Below are 14032 nucleotides of genomic sequence, written 5' to 3' on the forward strand. Positions count from 1 at the left end.
ATTGTATGGGAGACAGTGTCGTTTTCCAAGGGGTTGGTTTGAGCTGAATGAGGCTAGGCTATTACGTACTAACTTGGTTCAGGATGCTCTAGACAAGGTTAAGTTGATAAAGGATCGGCTTTGCACGACCCAGTCTATACTAATGTGTTACAACGATCGGATGGTTTGTGATGTTGCCTACATTGTGGGGGAGACGGTACTGCTTAGAGTTTCACCCATGAAGGGTGTTATGAGGTCCGAAAAGAAGGGCAAGCTGAGCCCTCGGTATATTGGGCCTTTTGAGATACTTGAGAGGATTGGAGAGGTGGCCTACAAGCTTGCGTTGCCGCCTAGTCTGTCGAGTGTTCACCTAGTATTTCATATTTCTATGATCCAAAAGTATTTTGGTAATTCGTCTCATGTTTTGGAATTTAGCACGATTCAGTTAGATGGGGATTTGAATTATGATGTAGAGTCGGTGGCTATTTTGGATCGGCAGGTTCAGAAGTTGAGGTCAAAGAACATAGCTTCAGTGACGATGAAATGTAAAGGGAAGACAATCAAGGAGGCTACTTGGGAGATCGAGCGGGAGATGCGGAGCAGATACCCACACCTATTTGAAGCTCCAAGTATGACTCTAAACCCGTTCAAGGACGAACGTTTGTTTAAGATGGGGAGGATGTAGCGACTCGGCTGGTCGTTTTGAGTATTATAGCCCTGTTCCCCCATTTTTCGCTTATATTATTCTCATTTGTTGTTAGGTGACTTGCCTGGGTAGTCGGTTTAGCTCCGGGGATGTTTCGAAATGGGTTGGGACACTTAGTCCCAAGGTTGGAAGCCTAAGTTGAAAGAGTTAACCGGATGTTGACTTTTGTGTAAATGAATCTGGAATGGAGTTTTGATGGTTTCGATAGCTCCGTATGGTGATTTTGGACTTAGAAGTTTGTTTGGATGTTGATTTGGAGGTCTGTAGATGATTTTGGCTTGAATTGACGAAAGTTCGAAAAATAGAAGTTTGGAGAGTTGAGAATTTTGACAGAGAGTTGACTTTGTGGTTGCTGGGCTCGGACTTTTGTTCTGAAAGTTTTAATAGGTCTGTTGTGTCATTTATGACTTGTGTGGAAAATCTAATGTCAATCGGAGTTGATTTGATAGTTTTCGGCATCGATTGTAAAAGTTGGTATTTCATTAGTTTCAATAGGTTTTAATTGGGGTGCGATTCGCGTTTTTGATGTTGTTTGAAGTGATTTGAGACCTCGACTAAATTTGTATCATGTTTTGGGATGTGTTAGTATGTTTGGATGGGGCCCCGGGGGCCTCGGGGATGATTCAGATGGAAATCGGATCGGGATTTTGACTTAAAGAGAATTTTGATGTTGCTGATATCTGGTGCCACCGCACCTGCGTGGATTTGACCGCAGGTGCGGAGCCGCAAAAGCGGCCAAGTTGTGTAAGGGGTGTTCCGAACCTGCGAGCTCGCACATGCGGAAGAAGGGCCACATAAGCGGAAGGGGGCTGGAGAGGCACGTCTGCAAAAGCAGACTGTGTTGCGCATAATCGCAACCACAGGTGCACGAACTCGGATGTCTAGTGTAACTCCACAGGTGCGGAGTTTTAGCAGCAAAATCAGAACCTCAGAAGCCGTTAATTGATCCGCAGAAGCGAAATATCTGGGCAGAATGTAAATTCGAAGGGTTTGAAGCTTTTCTCATTTTTAGACTTTGGAAGCTTGGTTGTAGGCGATTTTTAGAGGGGTTTCACGAGATTTCTTGAAGTAAGCCACTTTTGGTCATTTTTATCAAATTAAATTGATTACGCATTGAATTTCCCCCATAGATTTGATATTTTTGAAGTGAAAATTAGGGATTTTTGACCCATGTATTGAAGCGAGAATATTGAAGGTTTGAGTGATGATTTGGTGTCGGAATTTGGTAATTTTGGTATGGTTGGACTCGTCGTTAAATGGGTGTTCAGATTTTGTAACTTTTATCAGATTTCGAGACGTGGGCCTGGGGATGACTTTTTGACTTTTTTTTAAGAACTTAGCTTTATGATATGGAATTGATTCATATAGCTTGTGTTGATTGTATCGAGTTGTTAGTGGCTAGATTCGAGTCGTTCGGGGGCCGATTCGCTTGGAAAGGGCTTGTTGGAGTTGATATTTGCATGGCTTGAGGTAAATAACACTTCTAAACTAGGTACAAAGGGTATGAAACCCTTGATTACGTGTTATGTGGTTGGTGTTGAGGTGACACACATGCTGGGTCACGGACGCGAGGGCGTGCACTCTAGAAATTATGACTCGGTCGATTCCGTGAAATTGTGTACCCACTTAATCGTGCTATTATTCATGTTTACTCCATGTGTTAGATAAGCTGAGCTGTGATTTATGTTAGAAATCATGTTTAGGCTTTATGCTGGTACTGTTGGGACCCACAGCTGTCGTTCTTTTATTATTGAGTTATTTGATTAAATTGTAGTCATGTACTTAGTCACGTTCAGCATTTGCATATCATATCTCACCCTCTGTTACCATTTACTGTTACATCTTTTTTCATTGTTCTGGGCTCATTGGCATGAGTGTTGTGAGCCTAAGAGACTGGAGAGATTGATGACCGAGTAAGGTCGAGGGCCTGTTTGTCAGTGACATTGATGGGATCGGGCTACGCGCCGCATCGAGCACTATTGATTCATGATGAGATCGGGCTACATGCCACAGCAGGTATGATTGATTCATAATGGAATCGGGTTGCGCGACGCAGTAGGTTTATTAGCGCTTAGGTAGGATCCGCCCCTCCGGAGTCTGACATACCAGCAGTCAACGCATGTACCGCATAGTACTGAGAGACTGAGTGTGATGAGTGAGAGTTGAGACAACCACATTGAGTACTTTGAGAGTGGGAGTATGTGAGGCCATCATTGCGATGCATTACATGTGGCATGCACATTGACATGTAGATATAGATATGCAACATTTCTCATATTAGTCACACTTGGCACATTTCACCCGTATTGAGCTTAAACTGTTAATTACTTAAACGTGTGTAACATTTCTGAACTGTCTACAAATTGATTATTGGATTTCTTTCTAAGTTATTATTTTGATTGTCTGGATTGAGACTATACCTTTCTAAGCTCGTCATTTCTTTTAGCCCAAGGTTACTCTTGTTACTTACTGAGTACATTGATGGGTTGTACTCATACTACGCTCTACACTTTGTGCAGATACACGTACATCTGGGCACTGCGGTTGCTGATTTTTGGAGCTTTACCAGTTCGAAGACTATCGAAGTAGCTGCTTTGGCATCCGCAGACCTTGACTCTCATCCTTTTTCTTTTTAGTTTATTTATACTTTTCTACCTTCATAGAAAGTGTTTTAGCTGTCAGACCATGTTATTATATAAATGCTCATGCACTTAGTGACACCGGGACCCGGACACTGGAAAATTTTATTGTGTTTCGGTGTTTTTGTCCAATTATTATGAGACTATTACTATTCAATCTTATCTTGGTATGTTTTAAATTAAAGAGGTATGGTTATTGTGATTTGTCAGCTTTCCTAGTACTGCGATAGGTGCCATCATGACATGTGAGATTTTGGGTCATGAGAAGTTGGTATCAGAGCCTAGGTTACATAGGTCTCACGAGTCATGATGAGGTTTAGTAGAGTCTTGCGGATCGGTACGGAGACGTCTGTACTTATCTTCGAGAGGCTGCTGAACAATTAGGAAAATTTCACTTTCTTGTATTCTTGTCGTGCGAATTTGTTTATTTCGGAAACTAAACTTCTGTTATTCTATTCCCTCACAGATGGTGAGGACACACGCTACCAGATTTGGCGGACGACCACCAATACCACCAGCTAGGGCCACAAGAGGCCGGGGCCACGACAAAGGCTGAGGTGCAGCTCGTATAGCAGTTAGAACAACACCTGTAGACCCACCAGTTGCTCCAGCTCAGGAGTAGATTCCAGATGCGGTTGAGCCGGTGCGACCAGCTCAGGCACCAGTTGAGCCCATTGATTCCAGGCCTTCATGGCCCAGATATTGATTGTTTGCACTAGCCTTGCTCAGGCGGTTTTAGTTCCGATCGCGCCACCAATTTCTCAGGCCAGGGGAGGTGCTCAAACTCCCATCGCACGTACTCTAGAGTAGGTGGTGTAGGGACATCTAACATCGGGGGTATTACCAGCCCAGCTGCTTGTAGTTGCTCAGGCCTAGAAGAGGCTAGAGAGGTTTGGGAGGCTCAGTCCTCCATCATTCAGTGGGGCTGAGTCAGAGGATGCTCAGGACTTCTTGGATAGGTGCCAGCATATTCTTCGCACGGCGGGTATTCTGGAGACTATGGGATCTCATTTACTACTTTTCAGCTGTCGGGGCCAGCCTTCAGATAGTGGGAGGCCTATGAGCGGAGCAGGCCAGCCGGTGCTGCACAACTTACATGGCACGAGTTCTTTGTTCTCTTCTTGGAGAAGTTTGTGCCACAAACCAGCAGGCAGGAGTTGCGTAGGCAATATGAACAGCTACGTCATGAGGGTATGTCCCTGATCAAATAAGAGATGAGATTATTAGAGTTGGCTCGTCATGCGATCTGGTTGGTTCCCACAGAGAGGGAAAGGATTAGGAGGTTCATTGATGGCCTCAACTATGGACTGCGCTTTATTATGACTCGAGAGATTTCATCTGGTGCTATGCTCGACGAGGTGGTTGATATTGCTCGGTGGTTAGAGAAGGTCCATAGTCAGGAGCGTGAGGAGAGAGAGGCCAAGAGGCCTCGTGGTTTGGGTGGTTTCAGCGGTGTTTCTTCTGGAGGGCAGTCCCACCACAGCAAGGGTCATCCTTACAGGCCCGCTCAGATGGCTTGTCTGGTTAATCGTGGCGCATCAGCTAGCCATGGTTCATACAATGCTCGTCCGGGTCAGTTATCTCTCAATGCCCTCCCAGCTCAAAGTTCATCTCGTGCTCGATAAGTTCAGGGTTCATCTGTGCCAGATCCTTTTAGTAGTTATTCTGGTTCTCGGGGTCCGCTTCAGTACGTACCACCATTTTTTGAGTGGGGTTGCATTAAGTATGGGGAGTTTGGACATGTGAAGAGGTATTGTCCCCGTCTTTTAGGAGGTCTAGTTCAGTAGAAGAGTAAGGCTACGACTTCCGCACCAGTTACTTCACCACCCGCTCAGCCAGCGTAGGGTAGGGCTCAGGCAGCTAGGCATCTCCCTAGAGGGGGAGGCTGATCAGGGGGCGGTTAGGCTCAATTCTATGCTATCCCTGCTAGGCCAGAGGATGTTGCTTCAGAGGCGGTGATCACATGTATTGTTTCTGTGTTCCACAGAGATGCTTCCACACTATTTGACCCTGGTTCCACTTATTCATATGCATCATCCTATTTTACTTGTTATTTGGATATGCCCCGTGAGTCCTTAGTTTCACCCATTCATGTATCTACGCTGGCAGGCGATACTATTATTGTGGATCGTGTGTATCGGTCGTGTATGGTGGCCATTTGAGGGTTGGATACTAGAGTTGATCTTTTATTGCTTAGTATGGTTAATTTCGACATGATTTTGGGTATGGATTAGTTGTTCCCATGTCATGCTATTTTGTATTGTCACGCTAAGACCGTAGTGTTGGTGATGCCAGGGTTGCCGAGAATCGAGTGGAGAGGTTCTCTAGGTTATGTTTCCGGCAGGATGATTTCATATTTGAAGGCCCAATAGATGGTTGGGAAGGGGTGTTTGTCCTATTTGGCCTTTCTAAGGGATGTTGGTATTGATACTCCTACTATTAATTATGTTCTAGTAGTGCGAAACTTTTCGGATGTGTTTCCCGCAGACCTGCCGGGCATGCCACCCAACAAGGATATTAATTTTGGTATTGACTTGGTGTCGGGCACTAAACCCATTTCTATTCCTCCGTATTGTATGGCACCAGCAGAGTTGAAGGAATTGAAAGAGCAGCTTCAGGAGCTTCTTGATAAAGGGTTTATTAGGCCTAGTGCGTCGCCTTGGGGTGCACCGGTTCTGTTTGTGAAGAAGGATGGTACTATATGGATGTGCATCGACTATAGGTAGTTAAACAAAGTTACAATTAAGAACAAGTATCCTTTGCCGCGCATTGATGACTTATTTGACCATCTTCAGGGAGCCAAAGTGTTCTCTAATATTGATTTGGGTCTGAGTATCACTAGTTGAAGATTCGGGACTCGGATAGATGGCATTCAAGATCCGCTATGGTCACTATGAGTTCCTTGTAATGTCTTTTCGGCTGACCAATGCCCCAACAGCAATCATGCATATGATAAACAGTGTATTCCAGCCATATCTTGATTCGTTTGTCATAGTACTTATTGATGATATCCTGGTATACTCACGTGGCCAGGAGGAGTATGCACAACATTTAAGGATTGTACTACAGAGGTTGAGGGAGGAAAAACTTTATGCTAAGTTCTCCAAGTGTGAGTTTTGGCTCAGTTTGGTGGCGTTCTTGGGGCACGTGGTGTCCGGTGAGGGGATTAAGGTGGATCCAAAGAAGATAGAGGTGATTCAGAGTTGGCCCAGACCATCTTCAGTGTCACGCCCCAAAATCGTGGAACGTGACCGGCGCTCAACCGAGTAAACCCGACTGAGCAAGCCCGTTAGATTTCATTCTACCCAAATTAGTTCATGAATAAAGAGGGAATGTTATCCCATTTCATCAAAATACTAGGCAATCTTCCATTAGCAACTTTCACTTCATTTCCGTTAATGACTTCATTCATAGTTTTCAAAATATTACAAGTTTACAAGCTTAATGAAAAGCATGCTTACCAAATACTAACATATAGTATTGACTCCCAACATCAACCATCACCCACAAACAATCTACGGAGCCTCTAAATAGAATAGAAGAGTAATAGGGAAATGCCGGCAACAAGGCTCCGGCTATACCTCAAAAGTGGAAGTCTACAACAAAAGATGTACAACATAACCCTTTGAAGGAAAAAGGGGCTCACCAAGTCTTTAAGAGGAGGACACTCCGCTACGCGCGATCGGCACTGTCTGCTATAGAGCCACCTACATTCATTTAAAAACATAGCGTCCCCGGCAAAAGGAACGTTAGTACCATGGAATAGTACTAATATGTATAACTAAACACCATCTAGTTAGAAAGAACTATCATACAAGAATAAGGAAATCACAAGTATAACTCAAAAGCTTTAAACGATCACCACATCATCAAATAAAATAATCATACATCTTTCACATAATTTCCCATTGCTTTTAGTTTGGGGCATTTCATACTGTTCACCATTATTAGCAATACCACCGGTATCTTAAGCGGCGTCCGATGTAGACCCGATCGGCTAGGTTGCCTCATTTGAGACATATACCTCAATCACAATCTCATTTTCTTTTTTCGGAATTCAATATCATCACAATACCACCATGTGTGCGGCATGGCGTGCGATCTCGGCCCGATCGGCTAGGCCGCCTTACCAAGGCGTTGTTCCTTTCTCATTAATCATCTCGTTTCAATCTTTGTTTCACATATGTCATTTCATAGGCACTTGGGGCCACAACTATCACATCATTTTTGGCACTAGGCCACATTTCACATCATCCCCAATTTCAATGTTAGCTTTGCAATTTAGGATAATAGGTGCACACAAGAGCAATTTAAATTGTAAGCATAGATAAGATTTCACATAGATGGCACAACAAACGCAGTTCCAATCTTGATTTAAGGTCTAAGCATTTCAATACACTACTGAAAAATTGGTTATTTTTTTCAATTGGAACGGTTCAAAACCGTTACTGTACTGTTTATACAACGGTTTTTAACTGTTACCATATTATTTAAAGCAACACTTATGTAAGCTATTGCTACGGTTATGTTTGATATAGCCACGGTTTCTTTAGGCTATCGTAACGGTTATATTTGTATTTGGAATAGTTTATGGGACCTATTGCAACGGTTTACATTGTCTACTGGAACTCCATTTGTGTCCTATTGCAACGGTTCTGGTAGGCTATTTTATTAGTTCAGTTAAAACCAAAATATAGCACCTATTATAAATAAATATTTATACATATAATAAATTATAATAACACTAAAATTTAAATACATCATAAAATGAAACTATTAATAATACAAAATTATCCATAAAGCCATGAGTGCATAAGTTTATTACATTTCAAAAGAGTAAATAAGTTTCAAAAATGTTGGTAAAAAAAGATTCCTAGAACATTCATCTATAACAATACAAAATTCATTTCAAGTAAGGTCTAGTTCTTCATCGTCTTCATCATCCATTTCTTGATCTACTCCACCTACAAAAGAGGATAAATAAAGTTATTACCCTCCAACAGAATCCGGACTAAGAATACTCAAGCATTTAACTGTTTTCGTTCTTTTATTAATCCAAGTTATTCATCTCAACAAACTATACGCAACATTATAACAATCTGATATTATTACCAAGGACCAAGACTTTCAAACTATCCAGCTATGATGGCAAAGTAAAGAATAATGCATAAGAAGAATCACAAACATAGTTACAAAACCAGCACGAAACATCAACTATTTGTAGCTTCAAATGGCCTGCTAAGCATGAGTCGACATTCTTGTCCTGAGAAGGACGAGCAAAACAAAATCCTTGGCACATCAAGCTCTCAAGTGCTTCCACTGCAGGATCATAGTGCTTCTAAATTCTATCATTAGCAAAAGCAACGGAGAATCACAAAGGAAAAAGAAGGGAGACTACTACCATTAGGCCGTGCATAGTGAGTTCCACAAATTGTCTATCTTTTAGCTGTGGAGACTCAATTCTGCTGAAAGAATACCTCCCAACTTATACTCAGGTATATGGTTAATACTGGTTGGTTTCCGAGCATATATTTTCGTTTACTATACCAGTGAAAGTTTTTAGGGTAAACTAAATCTATGATAATAAGAAATGTATCAAAATGTTCAGAAACTTTGAATAGACTTATACTCTGGACACAAACATGAAACTGTTTTAAGAAACTGGAACTCTTGATTCTGGATCTTGATTCAGCTTGGAGGCATGGTGAATTTTAGATAACTTGTATGTATACCTTAAACATCTCTGTTAACAAATCAGGAGGAAATAGTGTCTTGATGAGATGAAAGGTGGTTCATTCGAATTTAAAAAAATAAAAATTTTCTGGTACTTGTGCTGATTTTCTCAACTACATGCACAAAACAAGGTTGCATATTGGGCAAATATTAGTGAAAGATACATCTGCAAAACTTAAACAAGCCAGCGAAATAGATCATCGAGTTGAAGTCAGTGTAAGTTTCAAGAAGTGCTCTCCTTATTTCTCTGTGTTTGTCTTGGTGGGTCTGCACTTTGATATATACGTGCAAAACATTTATTCATCTCCTAAAGAAAATTACAGATGCTAAACTTGCTAAAGATTTTCAAGCTGTATTAAAGGAGTTTCAGAAAGCTCAACGCCTTGCAGCTGAGAGGGAGACAGCATAAACACCTTTTGTTCCCCAAGCAGTTCAAATGTAAGTGATGGTTATATTTACCGGAATTTTCGTACAGTAACCAAGCTTGAAATATGAAATATTACATTAAAAGAAACTTGTATCTCGATAACTGATCTTGCTCATTGATATTGTGAAATCATGAAATGGAATAGTTCTGATCTGTTTGATACTATTAAAATGTAAACAGGAGGACGTCAAACTCATGGCAAATATGGGTGTGAATAGCTTCCGTTTCTCTATCTCATGGGCAAGAATTCTACCTAGTAAGTTATAACTGTCACTGCTCTCTTTCCTTCATAGTAAACAAATAAACTCCCAATTGTCATTATAAGATGAGAATATTTTTTTTTAAAATTCAGAGGGAATATTAGGAGATGTTAATATGGCCGGAATTGAGCACTACAGTAAGCTCATTGATGCACTCCTATAGAAAGGTAAGTTCTGCTTCTCTTGCACGCTAATAATTTTATGCTTTAATTAGATAATCCAAAATGTAGAAAAGAAGTAAAATTGTGATTTCAGAAATTACAAGCATTAAAACAAAAATAGAAAAAGAAAAAAGGATATTACCATATCCACTCTGACTTGAACCAAAGCAAAATCCCAACCAAGGAAGGAGGAGAAGTAGAAGAAATTTAAGAACATGTATAACATGTGGTACGTACTGACCTTGATTGTTACTTCCATTTCCGCTATTTTCTGCTGCATCCTCTCACCAGCATCTGTGCAGATACTTCAACCTATTTCGATTCTCTGTATTGGTTTTGGATATTTTCTGCAAATAAACGAGTCAACCATTGGACAGCAGCCCCGATGTTAAGAATACCTTAAGACATCAGCAATAGTTTCATCATCAGGTGAGACTTCGTGTGCTTTACTCAAGTCAGACACTGCATCCTGTTTATAGTTCAAAATAGAAATGAGAAGACTTGACAAATATCTGACATTGTATAGGAAGGACTGGAACAAAGAATGAACAATGAGAAAAGTCATACAAGAGTTGATAAATACTCTTTCTAACTGTCCCAGCTTTTTATAAGCTTGACCCCTACGATAAAGGGCTTTGATATTCTTGTCGTCATATGCCAGAACCTGCACCAGCCATGTATTAAATAACCACCATAAACACTGCAGTTGAGAATCATATTCAAGTATGGTTCAATCTCAAAGCTGAACTAGCATAAGACTTGAATGACAAGTTTTCACTTGGCATAGGTTTTAAGATGAGAATAGAAAAAGTTTAACATTAAACGTTAATGAGTATGACTTTCGGGCCTTTAAGTTGTTCTTTTGATATTTCTGAGAATAATTTCTTTTAAGAAACAAAGCTATGGCGGGAAGTGTAAAATTGGCCTTTAAATTATGTAATATGTAATCACATTTTTTCTTTTAAGAAGGGAACACTATGTTAGAATAGACCCGAAGAAAAGTGGAAATTCATTTCGGCATAGAATAAACAATACTCAGCCCTTGGACATCTAAAACAAATCCACACATTGATATTCAAATATATAATGAGGAACACAATTGGAGCTGGATGCACATGGTCCCCCATCATGTTATGCAAGAATACAATTTTAATTAGAATCATTGAGTCTCAAAGTTAGGCAAACTTGAAGCACTATCAGAATCAGAAATTGAAGAACATGTATAACATTTGGTACGTACTGACCTTGATTGTTACTTCCATTTCCGCTATTTTCTGCTGCATCCTCTCATCAGCATCTGTGCGGACACTTCAACCTATTTCGATTCTCTGTATTGGTTTTGGACATTTTTTACAAATAAACGAGTCAACCACTGGACACCTCATCAACGGTACACCTACTCAATCCAGATCTAGCCAAAATGGTAAGGCATGCTCAAGCAGCGATGTTTATAAACACAATTCCAAACATCAAAACGCCATTGGTTACCTTGAATAAATTGGAGAATAAAGGAAATAATGGCATGGCAAGGGTTGGTTTGAATACATCCCAACATGATATCCCTTCAATTCATTTGTTTGATCACTCTGGCAACATGGTACAAGTTTCAAACAATCAACAAACTTTATCCATGATGTCGTCGGCAACAATAAAGGGAGGGGCTGACCATATAAGACAAGAACATGAAGACATAATAGGTGAAGCTGAGCTAAGTGATGAACCTGTCCAGTTTTTAAACGAGCTTCAAGAGGTAATTAGCTCTAAGCGTAAGCTATGGGCTGACCAAACAGAAGAGTATGAAGAAGATAAAGTTTATGTTGGTGATTCCCACGAACAAAACACTCAAGAAACATGTTCATCAACAAAATGAGGTGATAACACAAAGGAAGGGGCAGTAACTATATTTGAGCAAGTTTTCAGTAATCCACCAAATGTGCAAACCAAGACGAAACTAAGTCCTAATACTGCTGCGTTTGTACCAATTGGACAGAACAGAAAAGTAGCAAATGATTCAACACTTCAAGATGGTCCTAAAGACATCAACATGTCTTTAATTCCAGCTGGGCAGCAGCAAAAAGCAGAGGTGAATGAGGCTGAAATTTCAGAAATGCGCAATACAGTAGCAAATGAAAGAACTGATGGAAGTTCAATTTCATTGACTACAAAATTCAACTTGACACCTACCAATATTCTCCATGCTCTTGTTACATATGACATGGATACATTGAGAGCTCTTGATAATCCGAGGAAGGATCATGGTGCATTAGTGATGTCCGGATACAATCAAAGTGACACGTTTGGAATGGACATGGGTCAAGATTTCTATGAAGAAGGGGAGGAAGAGGAACTACTGGATGCCTCCTTCAAAAATATAGCTAGGGTGGGAGACCTATCCCCTCGACACATGAGAAGTGGATCAAACAAAAACAAAAAGAAGGCACATGAACGGCAACACAGTTGGGATGGAAAAGCAACACAAGAGATCATAATTAATCAATTATGACCATAGATAATAATTATGACATGCTGATTACCAACCCAATCCATCACAGTGTAGTCAAAAATAGAATCCTTATGCAATTCCAATATAGGCCATTTGACCCAAAAATGTCATTCCCATGGTGATCACGCATAGAAACAAATACAATACACAACCGGTAACACCACACAAACCCACCAAGGGGTAGGCCAAAAATAGAATCTTTATGCAATTCCAACATACTATTTGACCCAAAAACAAAAAATTACAACAAACCCATTTCACAGAATCATTAAAAGTTGAAAACTTGAAGCTCCAAATAACATAACAACAACAATAACAACAACAGACCCAGTGAAATACTACAAGTGGGGTCTAGAAAGGTAGTGCATACGCACACCTTACCCCTGCGCGGGGGATAGAGAGGTTGTTTCCGAAAGCCCCTCGGCTCAAGCTCCAAATAACATAAAGACTAGAAATTTGACAAAAATAAAACAAATCCATCTCAAAGAATCATTAAAAGTTGAAAACCTGAAGCTCCACATAACATAAAGACTAGAAATTTAACCAAAATAAAACAAACCCATTTTACAGATTCATTAAAAGTTGAAAACTTGAAGCTTGAAATTGCATAAAAACCTAGAAATTTGACAATAATACAACAAACCCATCTCAAAGAATCATAAAATTAGTCTGCTTATATGATAAATATGCAGATTTATTAATTACCAGAACCAAGTTAGACCGAATTGGTCGAGTCTTTCTTCTTTTTCCTCTTCTTTGAGGTCTGCTTCGATGATCCAGAACATGGAAACCAACCCATTTCTCCCTCTTTCTTCTACTTCTCTATGTATATATATTCTGTGTATACATATATATACCTTCTGAAAAAGAAATTGAAAGAGTGGCTACATACAGAAAGAAATAGTCTTTCACAGCTGACTGAGAAAAGGCACTTATAATCAGGAGCTATAGCTTTCAAAAGGTGCCGGTTTAGTAGTCGCTGCAGAAGCAAATACGGGATCACATATTCCAGCAGACTAAAAAACACAATAAAAACGTATAGAATTGGTAATAACAACAGTAAAAATGACCAAAAGAATTAACAAAATTACCAGGCTATGGTGATTTTGGGCTTCTCTGATACGAGCACAAATCTGATTTTAGAATTTGGGGATTTGGGGAAGGAGTGCCGGCGAAGAAACTGTCCCTGAAGAAGTGCCGAAGAAGTGCCGGAAAACCAATGGAAGTCCCTGAAGAAGTGCCGGAGAAGTCCCCGACTGTCCTCACGGTTTTGGGCTTTTGGAACTCTAGGGTTTGATGATTATGGAGGTCTAATGAAGAGGTATTTGATGAAACTCATCCATTAATCTTAAACTCGGCAAAGATGCAAAAATAAAAGAGATCAGAGAGGGGATTTTTGGGTGTTCGACGATGGGAGTTTGGTATCAACGAAGGGAGTAGTTCTGGGTGTATCGATGGGCGGAGGCGTTTTTGTATTAAATTAATTAAAAATTATAAAATACAGGTCACTTAATTAATTAGCTTGGCACGAGCCAGTAAATTTTCAGCGGAAAAAACGAGGGGGAATAAATAATCGTTCCCATAGCAATTTTTTTCACACAACCGTTGTCATATGCATGTCTAT

General features: G+C 40.3%; 2 long non-coding RNA genes across 2 annotated transcripts; both read right to left on the reverse strand.

The window, feature by feature from the left end:
• Nucleotides 10323–10849, reverse strand: LOC109230494. The gene is made up of 2 exons (XR_002068649.1): nt 10473–10849; nt 10323–10374 (listed from the first exon to the last, which is right to left on the reverse strand). It is a non-coding gene; the product is annotated as an uncharacterized LOC109230494 (long non-coding RNA).
• Nucleotides 13171–13529, reverse strand: LOC109230495. Its single transcript, XR_002068650.1, has 2 exons — nt 13500–13529; nt 13171–13245 (listed from the first exon to the last, which is right to left on the reverse strand). It is a non-coding gene; the product is annotated as an uncharacterized LOC109230495 (long non-coding RNA).

The sequence above is a fragment of the Nicotiana attenuata genome, chromosome 7, assembly GCF_001879085.1.
Source record: "Nicotiana attenuata strain UT chromosome 7, NIATTr2, whole genome shotgun sequence".
Taxonomy (NCBI): Eukaryota; Viridiplantae; Streptophyta; class Magnoliopsida; order Solanales; family Solanaceae; genus Nicotiana; species Nicotiana attenuata.